This window comes from Glycine soja, chromosome 13, assembly GCF_004193775.1.
Source record: "Glycine soja cultivar W05 chromosome 13, ASM419377v2, whole genome shotgun sequence".
NCBI classification, from domain to species: domain Eukaryota; kingdom Viridiplantae; phylum Streptophyta; class Magnoliopsida; order Fabales; family Fabaceae; genus Glycine; species Glycine soja.
Genome location: NC_041014.1, coordinates 15274721 through 15279947, shown reverse-complemented (window position 1 = coordinate 15279947; position 5227 = coordinate 15274721). Strand labels below are relative to the sequence as shown.

Sequence of the window (5227 nt, the reverse complement as noted above, 5' to 3'; positions counted from 1 at the left end):
CAATTAAGATAAGAATCAATTAGATTGGATTCATTTGTTTTAACTTATCTCCCAAGGTTTGTTAATTTTGTGCTTGAAGTGAACTTAATTTGATTGATTGGTTGATTTTTTTTTCTTGTGGGGAGGGTGTGTGTTGTAGAGAAGGATATTAGTAGTTTTTTCACTGATAAAGATATAAATGACTTTTACTATGGTGTCTGATACTCTGTGATGATGTCTCTCCTCTTCTCTCTCTATTGACCATAACTTCATAGTGTATACTTACACGTGATATTATTTATGGAATTTCCTTTTTAGTTTTATTCAGACTTGCATCGACAATTTGTAACTGGCCCCTGCTACCTATCTATCCCTTTTTTCAACAGGATCTCCTACACTTGTGTTCCTTTTCTCCTTTTTCTTGCCCATCAACTTTGCTTTCCTTTATTTTTACGGTTCTCTCTCTCTTGCCCTGATGCCCTCTGTATGTGTATGTCTACTCACTCCTAAATTCAATTTTCTTCTGGTATCTGAGCTGACATTTGTTTTTCCCACTCTTCACATACGTGATCGTTTCTATTGTTTGAATAACGATTCATAATTTTTCCTTTGAGGAGTCTTTTTGTAGTATAAGTGGAGATTTGGAATTATCCGTTCTGCAAATTGTGTTTTAAAAGTCTGAATTTGTTGCTCTAGACTCCCAGTATGGATTTATTTGGGGAAAATGAAGGTCTAAATCTTGATGGACTAATTTATCAATACTAGGTCCTGTCCCTTTTTATCTGTAGGAAGTTTAACTACCTACCATCCATAGGAACTTATTAACAGCGTTGCAAAAGTTCATGGTTTGTGTGAAATGCATCTAAATTACTTTTGTTAACGTCTTGTACCTTTATATTTTCATATGTTGACGGTTCCCTTTGATTAGGTGGTTTCTTTGTGTTTTCTGGTGTTGAAGAACGACCTGAGAGTGTAATGACTTGCAATAGAGAAATAATTGAGTGGTGTCACTAGAGAGTGAATTTTCTTAATTTTTTTTATTTACCTTGCGATTGATAAATCAATTTCATGTTTTCACTTTTGAAGAATGCCAATCTTACTTTCTTTCTAATATCCTCTCTACTAAAAATTACAAATTTTGGTGGGTTTTACCTCTCATTTAATGAGGCTCTCTTCTTCTTATTTAAAAATAAGATCCACCAAAATTTGTGTTTTCTAATAAATTTTATGCAATAGCAGTGTTGCTAGCACTCCTCTTCACCTTTTCTCTGAAGTTTGCTACTATTGCTCTATCTCTTTCTCCCAGTTAGCCATTGAATTTATTTATTTTGCCGGTAACATTATACTACCTGTACATCTTTGTCAAGGAAAAAGTTAAATTAGAAATAGTGCCTGTGATTCAGATTTGGTTCCTCTTAACGCAGCATGCAGAGATAGGGCAGCTTTGCTTCGTTGCTGGGATTTTCCTCCTTCTAGTTATTTTGTGTTTTTGCTTTGGAAGATATCTTATCATCTCCCTGGTAGAACATTATTTTACTGAGTGATCATCAATTTCCGTTGACCCATCTTATCTTTGAACCATCTATCAAATTGATGACCCCATCTTATTCTTTTTCAGGTAAATTTTATAATCCAATGTTTGTATTCTCAAATTGAACAGTATGCTGCAGAATGCATTCATTTCAACAAGCTATCTCTATATATGTGCCTGCTTGACAGATTCTGCTCCTGCAACTACCTTTGTGTTGTGCGTTTATTTGCTGAGAGCATTCTGAGATATGGTCTGTCACCATCTTTCTTGGTAATATACTCGTCTGAGTCTCAACTTGCTTCCTTCTTTTACAATATTTATCACCGAGCATTTGGTATTCCAGGAATTATCACAGATTTGAGCACAGTGATGCAGATACTATAAGACTCGTGTATTATTGGTTTATAGGCATTGTATCATTTGAAAAATATACTCCCCTCACTCCTTAATTATAGAATCCTTTTAACTCATTCCCATCCCTTGAAAAAAATAATTAATTTAAATAATCACATTAAATTTATCAATTATTTATATTATCATTCTAAAATTATTATTTTTTTTATCTTTCTATCTATTTAGTTATTTCTCAATAATATTTGGGAAGAGATTAATTAAGTAAAAGTATGTATCTAAAAGTTAGAAAAAAATTTATAAAAAAGAAAAATATTTTTTTAAAAGAATCTTATAATTAAGAACGAAGATGGTATATATTAAGCATTATTATCCTTGTAAAAAGATTATGGGTGATCTATCACAGTTAATTAGGAGCTATATTAACATCAAAGAGTTTTTTTTATTTTAATTTCAGATTCGTAAAATGTTGCTGGTTTGGTCGAATAAAGGTGCCACCCATTCTGGTCACAAAAGTATTGTCCATGTCATGAATATGATAGTATTGTGCCACTGTTTGGCAAGGAAGGTTATAAAAAAAAACTGAGAATTATATACTTTACTGTTAAGTATTTATCTATAAATGTGATTATTGGGAATCTAAATAGTTACATTATTTGGATTTTATGACCAATTTTTCTTAGTCTCGACTAAGAAATTGTATATTTTCAGCTATGTATTTATCTTTATCTTAACAAGTTTAAATATATCATGCGTTTAATTAAATATATCTGGCTCTGGCTTAGGAGCTCACAAGCAATTTTTATCTGGGGAATTCATTGTGCCTCCTTCTGCAATTTTGGATTTTTTTTCCTAAGAAAAAAAAAGATTTATTAAGATGCAAACATTGCTAAAAAAGACAGAAGACACAATAAAAAAGGTCTCAGAACCTCCCTCGACCAAATACAATTTTTAAACCCCTGTCCTTATACAGTTAAAGAAGTTTAACCCTTATATTAAAAGGAACCCAACACGGATAAACAATTTTAGAACCCCCTTCACGGTATTGACCAAAAGCGCAACCTTAATCAGCACCGCTCTGCAGATGATAATTCCTTATGACAAGCCAACTTCCAAAGTCCGTTCAAGGCTTTTAGAGTATTATAAGGACAGACCAAATATAATCTAGCTAGTATTATATAAAATAAAGAATCATATAAGATTTAATTAAAATATATATTTTTTATAATCGTACTAGTTATTATAATTACTATAATTATTTATTTTATAAATTAAAAAATGAAGAAAATAGTGACATTTTGGTAAAAAAAAAAAAAGTAATATTGTGTTGGCATATTACATTTGTGCTTAATGTGATAAAAACCTTTTGTTAATAATATGATTGATTTTTTTAGCTAAACTTAACCTTAAGAGTTTTATTGATCTGATAGGGTTATTTTTCTAAAGATATGGCATGATAATATTTTATATGATCTCAAAACTTAAAATATATCACTAAATAAATTATAAAAAAAAACACTTAAAAAGAGAGATCGAGAGCATATGGGATACAAGTGATTAGCAAAATAATAATAATCATAATAATAATAATAATAATAACATTGGATGCAATTCATTACCACAAAAAAAAAAGCACGGGATACAAAGTTTTCAATCCAAACATTTAAAACATACCACACCAACACCGTAAAATAAAGCATTAAAAGGAATTCTAACATAGACAACAAAAGCATATATCATCCTATCTTAAACAGCTCTAACCTCCCTAATAAGTAAACCACACAAGGGTAACATCCTGAGATGGATTGTCATCTGATCGTGGGTCAACATTTATAGTAACCAAATGATCTTCATAATTGTAGTTAAACTCAACCATTTTCCCAAGAAGCAAGCAAAAATCTGGTTTAAAGGAGGAATATACAGTAAATTTTCCATTACCCTTGAGTTTCGCGTTTACAAAACACTCTTTCAACTTGGGCAGCTCACGATCAACCTCCTCAAAATCAACTCCATCAATTGATGAGCAGGGATACAGGAGGTCAATAAAACCAAACACCGCAACTTCTCGATGTCCAAATTGCATGACGGGTGCGACAACTTGCACCTCATGTTAAAAGGGACGATTAAGTCATAGCCGAACATTGTTGCCCACGAACATTGGTTCCACTTCCCTCTGCCTCCATGAACAAACTCTGTGAATCTCACGTCATGCTTCGTGAGAGACCCACCCAGTTTGAAAGAAGCCGAGCTCCACGCAACACCTTGACAGTGAAACATTCCCATCACCCCACCATATTCGTTCCCCCTCCAAATCTTCAACAGGCTAACATCTTTTGGCGACGGGCTACGAGGGCTGAGCTTTTGAGAGATATAGTCGTCAACGATCACGAACTCCGGTGGCGGCATGTTGCCTGTGGCGAGGTGTTGAAGGTAACGAACTCTTTCATCTTGTAAAGACTCTTCCATGAAGCAGAAGGCGTCGCGCACTAACTTAAATGGGTCGCAGCCAGCACCGAGAAGATTACAATTTTTTATCGGTTTTTGTTTACTTCCACCACATTGAACTAAGTTATGGGTAATTTACAGCGCACATTTGATGTCAATTTAATGTTTTTTTACTTGACAAAAATTACTATACACTCCACCTTAGACTTGTTTTGCATAATATATACTTATATTAATATTTTATAATTTTAAATATACAAACATTATTATAATTTAATATATAATAAAAATATATTTAAATAAATTAAAATTAAAAAAAAAATTAGATACTCAATATATAGAACTAAGATAAAATATGTGACTTAACAAAAGTCAGTGTAACTCTTAAAAATATTTTAGTTCAATAATAGCTTTAAAAAATCATTTTAGGATGATGATTTAAATTTATAGGTGTAAATTAAATTCCAATAAATTTTAAAAATAATTTGTCTGTATTTAAAAATAATATTATATCAAAATAAAAATTATTTATCATAAGGGAAAAAAAATAAACCAATAAAAACATGATTCAATTATAGTCCAACAAAATCATAATTTGGTTATTTATTTTTTTATCTATTTTTTCACCACACCAGCAAAACTCAAACCTATACAATGATCAAACAAAAAGCTTCTGAGACCAAATTCATGGTTGATTGAAACAACCTAATCAAACCTATAAGCACACCTATATCAAACCATGACATAACAGCCTAATCATGTTCAAACCTATGAGTCCCCTTCAACAATACAATGAAATTCTCTATTTTTTAGTTTCGGGAAAAAATTACAAGGGATCAAGAATATACTCATGTTCAAACCACAAATAATACATTCTTTGGAGTCTGGACACTCATAGTAATACATTGCATCAATCAAGGT

The 5227-nt window shown here is 31.6% G+C and overlaps 1 long non-coding RNA gene across 1 annotated transcript; it reads left to right on the top strand.

Moving 5' to 3' along the window:
- The first annotated feature begins 322 nt into the window (after window positions 1–322).
- On the top strand, window positions 323–2513 carry LOC114381020. The gene is made up of 3 exons (XR_003659918.1): window positions 323–1597; window positions 1650–1780; window positions 2319–2513. It is a non-coding gene; the product is annotated as an uncharacterized LOC114381020 (long non-coding RNA).
- Window positions 2514–5227: the final 2714 nt, after the last annotated feature.